Source organism: Panthera uncia, chromosome F1 (assembly GCF_023721935.1).
Source record: "Panthera uncia isolate 11264 chromosome F1, Puncia_PCG_1.0, whole genome shotgun sequence".
In the NCBI taxonomy this organism is placed as follows: Eukaryota; Metazoa; Chordata; class Mammalia; order Carnivora; family Felidae; genus Panthera; species Panthera uncia.
In genome coordinates this window covers 40,338,898-40,358,354 of record NC_064813.1, presented here as the reverse complement: position 1 = coordinate 40,358,354, position 19,457 = coordinate 40,338,898, and the positions used below count along the sequence as shown (strand labels likewise).

General features: G+C 38.1%; 1 protein-coding gene across 9 annotated transcripts in view; it reads left to right on the top strand.

Annotated features, from left to right (window-relative positions):
* Window positions 1-19,457, top strand: part of LOC125925418 (alpha-1,6-mannosyl-glycoprotein 4-beta-N-acetylglucosaminyltransferase-like) — a 31,207-nt gene that overhangs the window by 703 nt on the left and 11,047 nt on the right. The gene's annotated exons all lie outside the window — the stretch shown is intronic.

Here is a 19,457-nt window from a genome sequence, read left to right as displayed (position 1 = left end):
AGGCTTGAATCAATTAGAAGTTATAATTGAAGCTGAATATACTTGATTATAATTGAGCTATTCAAACTTAATTTATCTAAAGTATAACATAAAACAAGGGTCTAATAGACTGTTACGTAAAAGAGAATTGTTCCAAATTTTTACATGTGTACACAATTCATGTTTGTCGTCAAGTTCAAAATGCAGCCAGCAGAGTGTAATCATAAAAAAAATTAACAAGACCAACGTTCATGTTGATTTCTAATGATTGACACTTTGTTGAAAACACTTGGGCATTGGGATTCTGGAGGAAATCAAAGGTGCAAAAAATAAGGTTTTAACTGAGGTGTTCTCATTTTCAACAGTATGATTACTCTCTAATGCTTCGGAATGAAAGAAGTCTAATCCCGAAACTGTTTATTTCATCTTTTGAAATTTCAAGAGTAGAAGTAAGGCCACTCAGACTGTTAAGTCCTATGGCCACTTTAGTGGAACAAAACACCTATAGATCTTTTATTCCACTTTCTATTAAAAAGCAACAATTTTTAATTAATGGCACTCTTAGCTTCCAGATCCAAAGACACAGGTTCTTTCTAGAAAGACAAGTTGTAAAAGTTACTAAAAGAGTTGTTGTATCTAAATGCAAGCAGCATGTAGCTATTAACCTGGTATTAAGAAGGAAGGAGAATATTGTCCTAAAATCTTTGTTCTCACCAAAGTGGAAGTTCTAGGTTATATCTATCCTACTTTTTTGGTATTAAATCATCCTTTATTTTAAGCTAATAGTAAATGATAGTGGTGGTGGTTTGTTTTGTTTTGTTTTGAGGTCCTTTCTTGTCAAAACTTAAATGTGGCAAATGTATGCTGTTTATCAGAATCTTTAAAATTTTAATAGCATGTGAAACCCTAAAGCCTAGTAACCATTGCTTTGGAGACATTGGAAAATTATTCCTTCTAATTTGAAGAAATACATAACAGTAAAATTTTCTGTTGGAGACAGTATAAAGCAAAAGAGAAAAGTAATAAAGAGTATGGATTCTGAAGTCAGACTTACCTGGGTTCAAAAAAATATCTCTGCCACTTATTATCCACGTGACCTTGGAAAAGTTATTTGATCTCCCTGGACTTCAGTTTCCTGTCTATAAAGATAATGATAATACCTGCTTAATAGGGTTATTGAAATAATAAAATTAATTCATGGAAAGTATTTAATCACAATGGAATATTACTCAGCCATCAAAAAGAATGAAATCTTGCCATTTACAATGATGTGGATGGAACTAGAGTGTATTATGCTAAGTGAAATAAGTCAGAAAAAGGTAAGATACCATATGATTTCACTCATATGTGGAATTTAAGAAAAAAAAACGATAAAGGAGAAGGGAAGGGAAAATAAAATAAGACAGAAACAGAGAGGGAGGCAAACCATAAGAGGCTCTTAACTAGAGAGAACGAACTGAGGGTTGCTGGATTGACTAGATGGGTGATGGGCATTAAGGAGGACACTTGTTATAATGAGCGCTGGGTGTTGTACATAAGTGATGAATCACTGAATTCTACTCCTGAAGCTAATATTGCACTGTATATTAACTAACTTGAATTTAAAGAAAATTTTGGAAAAAATAATAAATAATACATAGTAATCACTCAGTAAAGGTCAGCTACTATTATGGTGATGATAGTTAAAATTGTGGTGGTGGTGGTGGTGGTTATTTAAAGGGACCTAAGATGACTAAGGTCCTTTTTGCTTCTGCATGAGGAGAGAAAACATGGGGAAATTGAACCAAGGCATACATTCTAGTTGATTGAATAGACTAGCTGATGTTTACTGAGTACTTACCATGCAGTGACAAGTGCCAGAATTCAGACTGAGGACTGTCTTCAAAGCTCATATGTAAAACCACTGCACTATACTACCTCTAAAATGAAGAAAATCATATGAAAACTTTGGCTTTGAATAATATTAATAGCCTAAACAGACGTGGAGTCAAACTGTGGCTAAAAGGGGGAAAATCTATAAGAGAGAAAACAAACCAAAAGGTACTTCATGAATTTCTATCATGTGCCCAAGCTGTAGACAAGGTGTGTGAAGAACCTGATTCAAAGTAAGATTCAGTAGCACTCAAAAAAGTACATTAATTAAATCTGGAGAAAAGTGCCTATGACTAACTTTTTATATGCCTTATTTAAAATATAGTGTACGGTAGGGGCCCCTACCTGACTCAATATCAGCTCAAGTCATGATCTCACAGTTCCCGAGTTCAAACCCTAAGTTGGGCTCTGTGCTGACAGTGTGGAGCCTGCTTGTGATCCTCTCTCTCCCTCTCTTTCTGTCTCTCTCTCTCTCTCTCTCAAAATAAATAAACATTTAAAAATAAAATAAGTGTATGGTAAAAATAGTTTTGTTAAGATGGAGTCTCAGTTAAAAATAATAATATAAAAAGTAGCTTAGTAAGGGGGAGCTCTGTTTCTAGAAGCAGATATCTGGGTTTAAATCCCTTTTCCTCCACTTAATAGCTACCTGACCTTGGAGGTGAAGAAAAACACTTTTCTTCTGCCATCTTATATTCTGTTGCTGGAGTCTTGCAAATTAAACTGACAAAAGACAAATGAACAGGAGGGGGAAAAACACTTTATTTACATGTGCCGCATGCACACACGTGGGAGACGTCAGTGATAACTCAAAGAAGATAGGATTTCCTATCTGTATACCACCTTACTAGGTAAAGGAGAGGAAGAGAAAGGCACTAACAGGAAAACAAATGACTTTTTGGAAAGAAATTATTTTCAGGAGAACAAACAGGAAATTAAAAGTTCGTGATAATGCTTCTCTATCTTGGTATGAGTGGTGTTTTCATCTTCTTCAGGGCCATAACATTTCCCTAAATAAGGGATTTGCGGTAGATTTTATTCTCATTCTTCCTTCTGGGAGTAGATCTGCCCTCGGGGAGAATTTATGGTAGTCTTATTTCCCAGAAGTTGTTACTTTTAGTCAGAAAATGAAAGCTCTAAGCCTTTTTTTTTTTTTTTTTTTTTTTTTTTTTTTGCATCTGTTGAATCTCAGATGCTCTCAGCTTAATCTTTATGCCAAAGTGGCATATCTGGGGGTGCCATATTCTGATCCCCTCAACCTTGAGCAAATTACTTAAAGTTTTAGTGGAACATGGTCACACCTGTTGGTTTATGTATTATCTGTGGTTACTTTCCCTCAAAACTAAAATAGTTACTATTTACAGCAAGTTTGTCAATTCCTAGTTTAGAATGAAGTTGCTGGGCAGCCTACACCACATGGGGGCAATAGAGCTTCATTACAGGATCACCATTTTACGGACAACAAAACTCGAAAACTAATTCTGCTAAACTAAACATATCAGCAATTATAGAAATGAATATATTTTTCCTATCTATAAGCTCCTTTCTCCAAGGTTCCAATCACGCACGAGTCTTTTCTGTCTTGAAAACATCTAAGCCAGGGTATCCAGCTGGCTTAGCCAGTACAACGTATGAGTCTTGATCTCCGGGTTTTGAGTTTGAGCCCTATGTTGGGTGTGGAGATTACTTAAAAATAGGATGTTTTTCAAAAACATATATGCCAAACACATATCCCCATAACCCTCCCAATAGAGCTTTTACCCGTGACCTTTGTTTCTTCAGCACCTGGTCATTTCTGGTGTCTTTGAACTCTGGCTTCAAAACTCATTTGTTTATTGAAAGGTTGCTCTCTAGGGTCACCAATGACCTCCTAACTGCATTTTCTGAATTCTCATTCTAGTATTTCTATTGAGATCCTATCCTCCTTGAAACCCTCTATTCCATGACACGTCACATACTTAGTTCTCTCGCTATCTGGCCGCTTTCAATGAAAAAGCTGTTTGTTCTTCTCCTTTAACCAGTATTCTCTTAATATGCTCTGTTTAGGATGGGTATCAGTCCAAGTAGGTGCACTGATTTGCTTTTGTAAATTGTTACTAGCCCTACAAAGTTTGGGAATCAGGTTGTTAACTGACAAGGGGAAGCCATGGTTTAGTTTGAAATGGGACCAGATAAGAAGGAATTGATATTAATTGAAGAGGTTTGATCAACCATCATGTCCAAAGGGCAGACCATAATAAGTTAGGGGGTAGAACTTCCTTAGCCTCATAAGCCCGTGCTTCGTGACTCAGTCAGCTTTGAGGGCTAGACTCAAGTCTAACCTTAGAGACCTTTATACTGTATCCTCTGTTAGGGGACACCTGTTCTGTTCCTTTCTTCTGGATAACCTAGGAGCTCTGTGTTATGCAAAAAAAGAAGAAGAGAAGAAGGAGAAGAGAAGGAGAAGAGAAGAAGAAGGAGAAAGAGAAGAAGAAAAGAAGAGCACCTGGGCACCTGGGTACGCGGTTGTTCTACCTCTCAGTGAATGCTAACATAAACTGAGCTACATGAAATGGCTTTGAGGACCAAGTCTTAGCCACATGGGACGAGTTGACAGCTCCCAACTGTGCATGTGGAAGAACTTTGAAATGCTGGCCACATTTCCCCCTAGACCCTCGGACTCTGGCTCCAACTGACAACCATATTATTACCTAAAATACCTAAACCTTCTACTTTACCTCACACATCAGCTTACATACTGTGCAAATCAAAAACAACCTCCCTATCCTACCTTGTTACCAGAAGCCTGGATAAATAAATCACATACCAGGAGATGTTTCTTCACCTGACGTGAAAGAAACTGATCCTGATGTCTTAAGTATGACTGGATATACCTGGTTCTAATGGACTGCTTCCTGGTCAAGTGGATAAGGTTTGTATAGGAAAGCATATCTGGCAAGAAAGACAGAAGCATACTCCCCAAGAAACACGGCATATGAGGTGAAGATGGTATTTCTCCTGACTTCTGACTCAAACTAGGTTTTCTGTGTCATTACAATTCCTCTTGAGATCCAGGTGCATTCCTTTCCTTGTTTTCATGAGACACCCCTGAGATCTTAAAAACAATTTCTTTAATGTTTGTTTATTTTTGAGAGAGAGCGAGAAAGGCAGAGCATGAGAAGGGGAGGAGCAGAGAGGGAGACACAGAACAAGAAGCAGGCTCCAGGCTCCAAGCTGTCAGCACAGAGCCCGACGCAGGGCTCGAACTCACGGACCATGAGATCATGACCTGAGCCGAAGCCAGACACTCAACCGACTGAGCCACCCAGGCGCCCCAAGACACCCCTGAGATCTTAAGCTACTTTGAGTTGGTTCTTTTTGTTTTTAACTAAAGAACCCTGATTGCTTTGTTCTCTAAGCCTGAAACCTACCTGTACCAACTTGCAGTGCAGATTCAGCAAGCCACTGGCTCCCCCTGGGGGAGGGAGGGCAGCACATTTTGTGAACAAGAAAAACATCCCATTTTTAAGATGGCTGCAGCTTCAACAGGATGGCAAACAACTTAAACAGATGACCAGCATTCTGGGCCATCTCCATAAACCTTAGATTTTAATGAATGTCCATCTTTTGGCATTAGCCCAAAGAGTATGTTGGGCTCTTATGACAGATGACCTTGTATTCTTCCTTGGAATAATGAGTGGGTTTCTCATAGCCTCATAGAATAGTTGTCATCTGTTTATATGACATCTTGACTTACATGCCCATTTAACCTCTCATGATTCCCTGATCTGGGCCACAGCACCTCTGAGATAATCTTGAGAAATTCATAGTGGAAGTTCTAAAGGGAGAATTCTTGAACAACTTTCTGTCCTTCCAAGACGTCTATATGAAGCTGGACAAGTTATCAGTGGTCCTGGAGTAGCAAGCCTCTGGATAATCAAGGCTGTCCAATAATTTCCAGAGAATACTGGATAAGAACAGCAGTTCAGTACCTATTCTTTGCTTACGGAATCCAAAGACCAGTAGATAAGAAAGAAAAGGGGTGGGACGCCTGGGTGGCTCAGTTAGTTAAGCATCCAACTTTGGCTCAGGTCTATGAGTTAGAGCCCCGCATTGAGCTCTGTGCTGACAGCTCAGAGCCTGGATCCTACTTCAGATTCTTTGCCTCCCTCTCTTTGCCCCTCCTCCTCCCCCCCCTCAAAAATAAACATTAAAAAAATAATTAAAAAAAGAAAGAAAGAGAAGAGGTTTATCTGGTATTTATCTGTAGCAAAGACTATCTCACTCCTTTGCTCCAATCTTGATCTAGTTTGACCGAGCTCAGCCTAACAAGATACTTCCAACATAAGGTACAGTCATAAAGTGGTCTCTGGGCCTGCTTCTCCAGTATCTTTGCGCTTGAGGCCAGAACCACAGAATTTATCTCAGAAGCTAGAACACCAAGAGCCATCAGAAGTAACTCCATTAAGAAATATCCCTGACTAAGGCTTCTTATTTTTGTATATTTCAGTAAATGTATTTTTAGTTTTAATTTATGATTAGTTCTTTTTAAAAATCTATTTGTTTATTTTTGAGAGAGAGAGCACAAGCAGGGGAGGGGTCAGAGAGAGGGAGAGAGAGAATCCCTAGGAGGCTCCACACTGTCAGCACAAAGCCCGACATGGGGCTCAATCCCACGAATGTGAGATCATGACCTGACCCAAGATCAAGAGTGGGACGCTTAACTTACTGAGCCATCCAGGCACCCCTAGTTAGTTCTTTTTCATAGCTACACAATCCTAATTAATATCTGACTCTTTTGTTTTATAGCCTTTTGTTCTAGCTTTAAGGATAGTATTCTTTTATTTATCTCCTTGAGGGATCTTGATCATACTCATTTAAAGCCCTCCTTTAGCACCTGTTGGGATGAGCACTGGGTGTTGTATGGAAACCAATTTGACAATAAATTTCATATTAAAAAAATAAAATAAAGCCCTCCTTTAATCGATTGCTGAATTGTTCACCTTTTCTCAGGAGTCAATGCTTCTATTCATTCAGTTTATTGGCTATCTTTGACTTTATGCTTTGAACTTTAAGTCTGCAAACTTATTTCTTTTAAACATTAGTGTTTCATTAAATGCCTGGGTACCACAGCCTAGCCAAGTTGATACAGAAAATTAACCATTACCCCTAATGATAAGATTTGCTATAGAATTACAGTAATCAAGATAGTGTGATACTGGCAAAGGTATAGACACATCGATTAATGAACCAGAAGAGAACGTCCTGAAATAATCTCACACAAATGTGGCCCATTGATTTTTTACAGAGGTGCAAAAGCAATTTCAATGGAAAAAAGGTAGTCTTGTTGACAAAGGTGTTAAAACAACATCAGTAGGCAAAAAATAAGCATCGATCAAATATTTTTTAATGCTTATTTATTTTTGAGAGAGAGACAGAGTGCAGGCAGGAGAGGGGCAGAGAGAGAGGGAGACACAGAATTGGAAGTAGGCTCTAGGCTCCGAGCTGTCAGCATAGAGCCTGACATGGGGCTTGAATTCATGAGGTTAGAGATCATGACCTAAGCTGAAGTCAGCCACCCAGGTGCCCCAAAATAAGCATTGATCTAAACCTCATACTTTATATAAAAATTGACTCAAAACTATCATATATGAATGTAAAATGTAAGACTAGAAACTACTTAGAAGAGAACATGGGAGAAAGCCTTTAAGACCTGGGGATAGGCCAAGAGTTCTTAAATATGACACCAAAACCACAAGCCACAAAACAAAAATTGATAAATTGGTCTTCAACTTGGTTTTCAAAATGAGAATTTTTGCTCTGCAAAAGGCACTGTTAAAAGAATGAGAAGACAAGCTTTAGATTGGGAGAAAATATTTGTAAAGCACATATCTGACCAAGGACTTGAATGAAGTCCTTTAAAGAACTCTCAAGACTTAACAGGAATAATACAAACAACCCAGTTTTTTAAATGGACTAAGACACTTTAACAAAAAGGATATGCAGACAGCAGGTAAACACACGAAAAGATTTTCAAAAGATGCCATTAGAGAAATTTAAATTAAAATCATAACGAGATACAATTATACAACTGTTAGAAGGGCCAAAACTAAAAATACTGGCAATACCAAGTGCCGACAAGGATGCAGAACAGCTGGAACTTTCATACATTGCTAGTAGGGATGCAAAATGGTACAATTTAGCCTCAATTCAGCATTTTCTTGTAAACTTAAACATACACTTACCATATTATTCAGAAATCATATTCCTGGATATTTACCCAAGAGAAATTAATATCTGTGTTCATACAAACCCCTGTATACAAATGAATCTCAAAGATATGCTGAATGAAAGAAGTCTCAAAAAGCTAATATGATTCCTTTTCTATGGAAATCTCAAAAAATACAGTGATGGAGAACAGTTAAGGAGGGGTTGCCAGGGATTAGGAATGGGGGGGGGTGATAATAAAAGGATACCACAAAAGAATTTTAGTAGAAGGCTGGGACTGTTCTGTATGTTGATTATGGTGGTTGTCATATAGCTATGCATGTGTTAACATTTATAAAATTGTACACCAAAAAGGTTTCACAAGGGTGAGAGTGGATCTCTTCACTGACTCTACTGAATCGAAGTCAAATCTTTTGTTCTCTGTCTTTAAGAGTCTCTTAGGGCTTGCTTCCCTCTCTGTTTTTCTCTTATTTTTCCTTCCTCTCCCCTATGTTCATCTGTTTTGTTTCTTAAATACCCCATGTGTGTGAAATCATATGATATTTCTCTTTCTCTGACTGACTTATTTCTCTTAGCATAATACACTTTAGTTCCATCCACGTTGTTGCAAATGGCAAGATTTCATTCTTTCTGATCGTTAAGTCGTATTCCATTGTATATATATACCACATCTTCTTTACCCATTCATCAGTCAATGGATATTTGGGCTCTTTCCATAATTTGGCTATTGTTGATAGTGCTGCTATAACAGTGGTATGCATGTGCCCCTTTGAATCCGCATTTTTGCATCCTTTGGATAAGTACCTAGTCGTGCAGTTGCTGGGTTGTAGGGCAATTCTATTTTTAATTTTTTGAGGAACCTCCATACTGTTTTCCAGAGTGGCTGCACCAGTTTGCATTCCCACCAACAGTGCAAAAGAGTTTCCCGTTCTCTGTATCCTCGTCCACATCTGTTGTTTCCTGAGTTGTTAATTTTAGTCATTCTGGCTGGTATGAGATGGTATCTCATTATGGTTTGATTTGTATTTCTCTGATGATGAGTGATGTTGAGCATGTCTTCATGTGTCTGTTAGCCATCTGGATGTCTTCTTTGGAAAAGTGTCTATTCTTGTCTTCCACCCATTTGTTAACTGGATTGTTTTTTGGGTGTTGAGTTTGGTTAAGTTCCTATAGGTTTTGGTACTAACCCTTTATCTGATATGTCATTTGCAAAGATCTTCTCCCATTGTGTCGGTTGCCTTCTAGTTTTGTTGATTGTTTCCTTCACTGTGCAGAAGCTTTTTATTTTGATGAAGTCCCAATAGTTCATTTTTATTATTATTTCCATTGCCTCTGGAGGCATGTCTAGTAAGAAGTTGCTGTGGCTGAGGTCAAAGAGGTTGCTATCTGTGTTCTCCTCTAGGATTTTGATGGTCTCCTGTCTCACATTTAGGTCATTCATCCATTTATATTTATTTTTGTGTGTGATGTAAGAAAGTGGTTCAGTTTCATTCTTCTGCATGTTGCTCTTTTCCCAGCACCATTTGCTGAAAAGACTGTCTTTTTTTTCCATTGGATACTCTTTCCTTTGTCAAAGATTAGTTGGCCATATAGTTGTGGGTCCCTTTCTGGGTTCTCTATTCTGCTCCATTGATCTATGTGTCTGTTTTTGTGCCAGTACCATACTGTCTTGATGATTACAGCTTTGTAATACAGCTTGAAGTCTGGAATTGTGATGCCTCCAGCTTTGGTTTTCTTTTTCAGGATTGCTTTTGGCTATTCGGGGTCTTTGGTGGTTCCATACAGATTTTAGGATTGTTTGTTCTAGTTCTGTGAAGAATGCTGGTGTTATTTTGATAGGGATACCATTGAATGTGTAGATTGTTTTGGGTAGTATAGACATTTTAACAATATTTGTTATCCATGAGCATAGAATGTTTTTCCTTTTCTTTGTGTTGTCTTCAATCTCTTTCATAGGCTTTCTGTAGTTTTCAGAGTACAGATCTTTTACCTCTTTGGTTAGATTTATTCCTAGGTATCTTACAGTTTTTGGTGCCATTGTAAATGGGATCAATTCCTTGATTTTCTGCTGTTTCATTATTGATGTATAGAAATGCAACCAATTTCTGCACATTGATCTTATATCCTGTGACTTTGCTGAATTCACGTATTAGTTCTAACAGCTTTTTTTGGTGGAGTCTTTCAGGTTTTACAGGTAGACTATCATGTCATCTGTGAAGAATGAAAATTTGACTTTTTGCTAGTTTGTATGCCTTTTATTTCTTTTTGTTGTATGATTGCTGAGGCTAGAACTTCCAGTACTATGTTGAACAACAGTAATGAGAGTGGACATCCCTGTCATGTTCTGGATCTTAGGGGGAAAGCTCTCAGTTTTTCCCCATTGAGGATATTAACTGTGGGTTTTTCATATATGGCCTTTATGATGTTGAGGAACGTTCCTTCTATCCCTACTTTCTTAAGGGCTTTTATCAAGAAAGGATGCTGGATTTTGTCAAATGATTTTTCTACATCTGTTGAGAGGATCATATGGTTCTTATCCTTTCTTTTATTAATGTGATATATCACATTTATTGATTTGTGAATAGTGAACCAGTCCTGCAGCCCAGGAATAAATCCCATTTGATCATGGTGAATAATTGTTTGAATATAGTGTTGAATTAAATTTGCTAGTATTTTGTTGAGACTTTTTGCATAGGATTGATATTTTCTGATGCTATTATAAATAATATCATTTGGAATCTTTATTTTCTGATTATTTGTGTTTAGTATATAGAAAATACAGTTGGTATTTATATATAGACCTTGTATTCAGTGACCTTGCTAAATTCACATATTAATTCTAACAGTTTGTAAATTCTTTGTTATTTTTTTTATATAATCACATTAAAATTTTATCTCTTTCTTTCCAAGCCATATGCCTTTTCTTACTTTTTCCCCTTATTGAACTGGCTGGACCTTCATTACAATGTTGAATAGAAGTTATGACAGAGGGCATCCTTGTTTATTCTCATTCTCAGAGGTGGGAAAGCTTTCAATAATTTACCATCACATACACACACACACACACACACACACACACACATACATACACACACACACACACACAAGATATTATTCAGCCTGAAAAATGAAGGAAATCCTGCCATTTGCAATAAAATGGATAAACCTAGAGGACATTACCCTAAGTGAAATAAGCCAGACTGAGAAAGACAAATAATTACTTACATGCGAAATCTTTTTTTTTTTTTTTAATGGCAAATTCATAGAAATAGAGTAGAATGGTGGTTGCCAGGGTCTTAAGGGGTGGGGGAAAAGGGTGGGGCTGATAAAAAAAAAAAGAGTACAAACTTCCAATTATAAGATGAATAAGGTCTTGGGGCACCTGGGTAGCTGAGTCAGCTAGGCATCCTACTCTTGATTTTGGTTCAGGGTCATGGGATTGAGCCCCGTGAGGCTCCACTGAGTGTGGAGCCTGCTTAAAATGTTCTCTCTCTTCCTCTGCCCCTCTCCCCTGCTTGTGCTCTCTTTCTCTCTCTAAAGAAAAGGGAAAAAAAAGATGAATGAGGTGCCTGAGTGGCTCAGTCAATTAAATATCCAGCTTCAGCTCAGGTCATGATCTCGAAGTTCATGGGTTCAAGCCCCAGGTAGGGCTCTGTGGTGGCAGCAGGGGAGCCTACTTCAGATCCTGTCTCCCTCTCTCTCTGCCCCTCCTCCATTCTCTCTCTCTCTCTGTCTCTCAAAAATAAAATAAATATAAAGATGAATAAGGTCTGAAGCTATAATGTATAACATGGTAACTACAGTTGATAATACTGTATTGTGTAACTGAAGTTTGCTAAAAGAGTAGAACTTAAGTGTTCTCACACACACACAAAGAGGTAAATGTGCAAGGTGATTAATGTGTTAATTAACTTGATGATGGGAATCTTTTCACAATGCATATGTGTATCAAATCAAAATGTTGTACACTTTAAAAATAAATAAATATAAGTAAATAATAATTCGCCATTAAGAATTTTGGGGAAGAGGAGTAAATAGTCCAATTAGATTAAGGTAATCTCCCCACTATTCCTACTTGCTAAGAGTTTTTACCATGAGTGAATGTTGAATTTTACCCAGTGGTTTTTCTTCATCTATCAAGATGATAACTCCTGGAAAATTTATCATCTAGTTATGATGTATTATACTCTTTATATATTGCTGGATTCAGTTTGCTAATATTTGCTTAGGATTTTTACATCTACATTCTCATGAGATTGGTTGTAATTTTCCCTTTTATGATATCTTTGTTAGATTTTGGTATTAAAATATGCTGGCCTCATAAAAACCAGTTGGGAAGTAGTACCTCCTCTAGTTTTTGAGAGAATTTATTTAAGGAGAATTCACCTTAATATTTAGGAGAATTCACCCATGAAGGTATCTGGGCCTGTACTTTTTTGTGTGGGGGAAATGAATCATGAATTCAATTTCATTAGTAGATCAAGAACCAGTAGGGCTTTCTTTCTTCCTGTGTTAATTTTTATAAGTTGTTTTTTGAGAATTTTGTCCATTTCATCTAAAATATTGTCAAATTTATGGTTTATTATCTTGCTAGTAGTTTAATATCTGTGGAGATTTTATACTTTTTTCCTGATCAGTCTTGCCTAGAGGTTTATCAATGTTACTGCTTTTTAAAAGTACCAACCTTTAACTTTGTTCATTTTCTCTATTGTACTTTCTCCCCCCTGTTTCATTTATTTTGGATCTTCTCTTCATTACAGCACGTGTAAAGACACTGTGTGTGTGTGTGTGTGTGTGTGTGTGTGTGTGTGTGTGTGTGTAAATACAGTGGTATGGGAACAAAAGTGCTAGCCATAGTATGGTGGGAGATGAGGCCTAGAGAGTGTGCAGTGAGAAATGCAGAGGCCTAACAATGACCGTCTCTGAGGAAACTGTTATGTAAAGAGCAGATGGAAGGAAGGAGAGGGAACCAAAAAGGAAAGTGAAGATATGAGAACCAGAAGAGTGCCATCTCACCAAAGCAAAGGGAGTCTAAGCATTCTAGGAAAGAAGGGGCAGCCGACAGTGCCAAGCATCAGAGTATGCACACTAGTTAAAACTCCTTGAGGGGCGCCTGGGTGGCTCAGTCGGTTAAGCGGCCGACTTCAGCTCAGGTCATGATCTCGCGGTCCATGAGTTCGAGCCCCGCGTCGAGCTCTGTGCTGACAGCTCAGAGCCTGGATCCTGTTTCAGACTCTGTGTCTCCCTCTCTCTGACCCTCCCCTGTTGATGCTCTGTCTCTCCCTGTCTCAAAAATAAATAAAACGTTAAAAAAAATTTAAAAAAAAACCTCCTTGAAAATAACATTAGTCAACTCAACTAGCACCAAACTAAACAGGACATTTGTTTATAATAAGTAGTACAGCACAGTGGTTAAAAGGACAGACTCTGGCATCCCCTGGGTTCATATATCTGCTCTCCTACTATCCCAGCTGTATGATTGGGGGCAGATTATTTAACCTCATCTGATTACCCTTTCATCTGTTCAATGGGAAAAGCAATGGTACCACTGCTAGCTTTGAGTAGGACCTAGAGCAATAAACAGTTTTGTAACCAGTAAGCTTATAGAGCCAACTACCCTGCCACTTGGGCCTTATGATCCAGCAGACCCAATGGTATTGCTAGTATGTCTGGCAGACCGAGATGCTGTCAGTGATGCCCCAGAGATTCTGATTCATTTCCTTTGGACTCGACTTGGGCATGCCACATCACCCTCTCGTACCCACATTCAATCCATCAGTACTGCTGGTCAAATCAATTTCCAAAATATCACAAACCCAACTATATTTCTGTTTCCATTATAAAACTACCATCTTCTCTTACCTGAACACCTGTAATATGTAAGTCTTTTCTTCCTTCTGCTGTTTGCCCACTCTCAAATTCTCTCTCTATACTGAAGCCTGAGCAGTTTTTAAAAATATAAATAAAATCATATGATTTCCTTGCGTAAAGCCCTTCCGTATTTTCTGATTACATTAAATTTAAGCCCAAATTTCTTACCATGGTTATAAGGTCTTAAATTAGTGGTTCCTAACCTTGGCTACATTTTAGAATCACTTGGAGATCTTTTAAAATATTAATATATTCATAGCTAACATACATATACTGCTTAGCATGAGCCAGACACTCTATTATACTCTATATATAAAATATAGTATACAATTATACAATGGCTATATATATAATTTTATATATGTAGTATATATAAATATATATGCTATATTCTCTATGTATAATATGCCATATAGTTTATACATATACGTATATGTTTATCCATATAGCTATAGGACATCAAACCCAATGAAGTAGGTATTATTATCATCCTCATTTTATAAATGTGACTTTTTTTCACCTCAGTGAGATCTCATACATGTCCATCTAAATACAGAAATCTAAATCTAAATCTAAATCTAAATCATATTGGAACATTACCTACTAAGGAATCTGAGAAATGTAGGTTTTAGCTTGCCAGCCTCTGCAGAACAAGGAAGCATATTTAGAAAAACATTGAACTGGCTGCTGAGCAAACAAACCCACCATATTCACCAAAGTGTGTACATGCTGGGTATCAGAGCTTCCTTCCTTCAAGTAACCCCCACCCTTGGAATAAAGGTGAAGGTTCTACTCATCCCCCACCCCCATTCAGAGCAATGACTGTCAGAAGGGTGTTCCCTGGCAGGGGCAACCAACTTTGACTTTCAAGCCCTATTGGATTTTATTCCGTTTCATCTTGCTTTCATTTGTCTGGATGAAGCCTCAGTGGAAGCCCCAAATTCTGTCTCCTCTAGGACTGGCACAGGAGAGAAAATCACACGGGGAGAGGGATAGCTCAACTTTGTAGCTCAACTCTGCCTCCCCAAGAGTCACCATCACCTGGAGGGGAAACTCTGTCATTAACTCCTACTCTACCCATAGCAGAAAGGCACTCTTCTCCAGTTACTGCTCCAACACTGGACAACTGCATAAATTCTTCTTGGTTCAGTAATGCGAGTCGGGGTGTGGGATGGGAAATGAACATGGAGAGCCTAAGAATGGACAGCTGGATTACTGGGTCTTGTTCATCATCCATGTCCTATGACCTCCAACTATAACTCCTTGAGTATGGGATTCTTTCTTCTGCTCATTCCCCACCCAATTCCATAACAAGTGCTCTCAAAAGGATGTTTTACATTAAAGGATGTGTTTTTCCTTCCTTTTTACCCTTAACCTTCCCCCTATCATTCAAGCAGTCCAAGGGCTCTCTATGTATACATTCTGGTATTTTCAAAGGTAAAGTCAGGATAGTTCAAAAACACCATGCCTGTGAGAATGAGCAAAGCAAGTAGGAACTAAATTCTGGAACTTGCTTCTCTATACCTTCTTCTAAATCCCTGGGGATTAATGAATTACAATTGGAGGAATGTCTCCCCCTAATGCTGTTTGTCCTGGGGTGAGATGGGTGGCAGACTAGGTAGTATGACTAAAGCAGTTGTTTTGTGAGGTGGGTGCAATTGCCTGTGGTTTTCTGGTGCCAGCAGCTCTCCACCCCTGGGTTCATCCACCTCCCGTGACCTGAGCTCACTGGGATTGCCTGGTCTAGCCTCAAAGGTTTGACATATATATTTCTGGTAACATTATACCAAACATTTTACTAAACCAAAGCCAAATAGGCAGCTAGAAAAGCTGTTTGCTACCTCCTCTTACTCATGCCAAGCAAGACTGGAGAAGAGCATGATGGGAGGACAGATTTTGACGGAAGAAGGATTTAGGTGGAATTTCGTAGCTTACGGAGTCAGTTGCCTTTTTACCAAACTTGCTCCTACACCAAAAGAAAACCTAATGAACTTATTTATACAGAAAGGATTTTAAGCAAACCTGTACAAACACACCTAACATGCCGTAAGAAAAAGATGCCTGTTTAGTTTGCTTCCAGCACGCGGCATCCATTTATGGGTGCCCAGGAAACTAGGAACTCCAATACATATACTATCCTTTTCTTCACAGTACTAACAACTAGAGAGCACACGATATGTAATATTTTGTCCTTAAGTAAGTGATCATTTAAAATTCCAAGAATAAACCCACTAAGTTAACGTGAATATTTATCAAAAATACTTTTCAAAAATAATGCTTTTTTAAGAAAGAGGTTTCTCATACAAACAGTGGAACTACATCAGGATCAGCAGAAGATATGGTCCTTTTAGGAAAAAGGACTGCACACATAAGCCTAGGAGTTGAGTTTTACATCTATCTTTTAGGCAAAGAACATCTCTTTCAAATGATTCCTACAGCCAAAACCAGCTGTGACTTTCTTAGAATGGTGGGCAGAAAATAGGATCTTCACAAAACTTAAGAAGGGGCAGCTAGTTTGAGTAACACCTTAGAGAAACACTCCCAAACCCTCAAAATCACCGCATAGCTGAGCCTCTGGGGCTGAAAAACTGAAATGCTTGCCCAAGTGAAAGAGCTCTGAACACACAAAAGATTTGTGCAAATCCTGTCTCTGGTATTTGGAAGAGAGGGTTCAGTATGTGTGCTGAGGGAAGGGGGTCCCAGGTGGAATGTTCAACATCAACTTACTCTGGAGCAGCTTGACTCAGAAACACCTGGGACAGGTATTTACTCTGGGAGGAATACTAGAGTTACTGAATATAAGAATATATTTTAGAAGAAACAGCAGTCCCTGAAGAGTCAGGTAATTTTGTTTTCAGGCCCTTAGGGTTTTTTTTTTTTTTTTTAATTTAGATACAATTCATTCACCATAAAAATCACCCTTTTAAAGTGTACAATTCAGTAAGTATTTTTTAGCATATTCGCAAAGTTGTGCAACCATCACCAGTATCTAATTCCAGAACATTTTAATCACCCCCAAAAGAAACTGTTTTGTGAGAAGGGAGATGATTCGTTTTCAGAAATACCAAATAAAAGCTGCGCTGTCTAGTTAACAGTAGGTTTACAATCTGTTGGAAATATATATGAACCACCCCCCATAATGGAGTCCCAAACTCTTAGACACTTCACTTCCTGGTCTTCCTCTCCTCTCCATTTCACGGGCTTATTTTCATGGGCTTTGCAATGAGCATGCACCAAAGAACAAAGGAGGGACTGAAAGTTTCCACCTCACCTCAGAAAATGTACATTTGTACCAATCAAACTTCTTTTGCCTTACATGGGCATAGGCGATGTCTGGGTAAGGCTGTAACCTCTGTATTACTCAGCCAATGAGGAATCAGAGGAGGGACTTGCACACTAGGAGATAAATTGTCTGCTGTAACTGCCCTGAGTGTGTCTGTCCATCAGACACCCATTCTTGCAAGGAAGTTGATCAAAGCCTTGCTTCACTGTGCACCGAATCTCCACGTCCCTCCTTTGGTTGGGTCAGTGGGCTTATGCCATTTTCTTCCCGGCGTTTGGGAGAAGAATGAGGTATAAAGAAGTCAGCTGCAAGAGAAAGGGAGCAGGGGACGACAGTTTGGAAAGACGGTCGCCCGGAGCAACTCCTCATTCTCATATTAATTGAGAAAACCACATCAATCATCAGTAGGCATCACAATTTATTATACTGTTTAAAGAGTATTCTTAGGAGGAAAACAGAACTTGTTTAAGCACGTAGCGGGAGTAATCTATGGTTGAGCAAGCACAAAGAATCTGATTAGACCCATAGCAGGTGGTCATGGTCTCTGAGAAAGCGGAGAAGTACCAGCAAAAGAAGCAGGTGGCTGTCCACCCTGAGCGGGCCAGGCGTTCCCAGCTGCTTGGCTTCAGCAACATAAATCAACCGCCTCCCCAGAGAGACATTTCAATAGAGGTTTTTCTTAGAGCTGTATTGTTTATTGTACAGTTCTAGTTAATGTTTTCCTCCAATATTATGTTTGAAGCATCATATCGATCCCAGGGACCACTACAGGCTTATTTCTCCCAGTTTTCATTATCAATTTTCCCTATTCCCCCCTCTCCCAAATTGCTAGCAACCTGTAATCTACTTTCTGTCTCCATAGATCTGCTATTCTGGATGTTTCATATAAATGAAATCATACAATATGTGGCCTTTTATGTCTGCCTTCTTTCACTTAGCATGATGTTTTCAAGGTTCATACATGCTATAGCATGTGTAAGCACTCCATTCCTTTTAATGTCTGACTAACATTCCATCGATTGGAATATCATGTTTTATTTATCTGTTTATCAGTTGATGGACATTTGGATTGGTTCCACTTTTAGGCTATTTCGAATAATGCTTATGTGAATATTCATGTACAAATTTTTGTGTGGACATATATTTCCATTTCTCTTAGGTACACACCTAGGAGTGGAATTGCCATGTCATACAATAACTTAATGTTTAACTTTTTGAGGAACTGTAACACTGTTTTCCAAAGCAGTCGTACCAGTTTACATTCCCACCAACAATGTATGAGGGTTCCAACTTCTCCACATCCTCACCAACACTTGTCATTGTCTGTCTTTTTTATTATGGCCATTCTAGTAGGTATGACATAGTATGTCATTGTGGTTTTGATTTTCATTTCCCTATTGACTAATGATATTGAGCATATTTTCATGTGCTTATTAGCCATTTGTATATCTACTTTGGTAAAATGTCTATTCAAATACTTTGCCCGTTCATAAATGGGTTGTTTGTCATTTTATTGTAACAATTTTTTATATACGCTGGATACTAGTCCTTTATCAGATATATGATTTGCAGATATTCTCTCATTCTGTGGCTTGTCTTTTTCACTTTCTCCTTAGTATCCATTGAAGCACAAAGGTTTTTAATTTTGAAGAAGTCCAATTCATTACTTTCCTCTGATTGCTTATATTTTTGTTGTCATGTCTCAGACACGATTGCCTAATACAAGATTATGAAGATTTATATCTATGTTTTCTTCCAAGAGTCTTATAAATTTAGTTCTTTATCTATTTTGAGTCAGTATTCGTGGAGTAGTAGTCTAACTTCATCCTTTTGCATGTGGATATTCAGTTTCAACACGCTTTGTTGAAAAAAAACTATTCTTTCTCCCATTTTATTATCTTGGCAATTTCTGAACTTTCTTCTATTCCATTGATCTGTGTGTCATTAATGCCACGATCACACTGTCTTAATTACTGTAGCTTTGTAGTTAAATTTTAAAATCAGGAAATGTGAGTCCCCTAACTTTGTCTGATGGTGTTTTATGGGTCTTTTCCAGATTGTTTTGGCTATTCTGGGTCCTTTACATTTCCATGTAAATTTTAGGATCAGCTCATCAATTTCTTGAAGAAGAAAAAAAACAGTTGGAATTGTGAAATCACATAGATATAGATATGGGTATATAGTAATAGATATGATATAGATATAGATATAGATATAGATATAGATATAGATATAGATATAGATA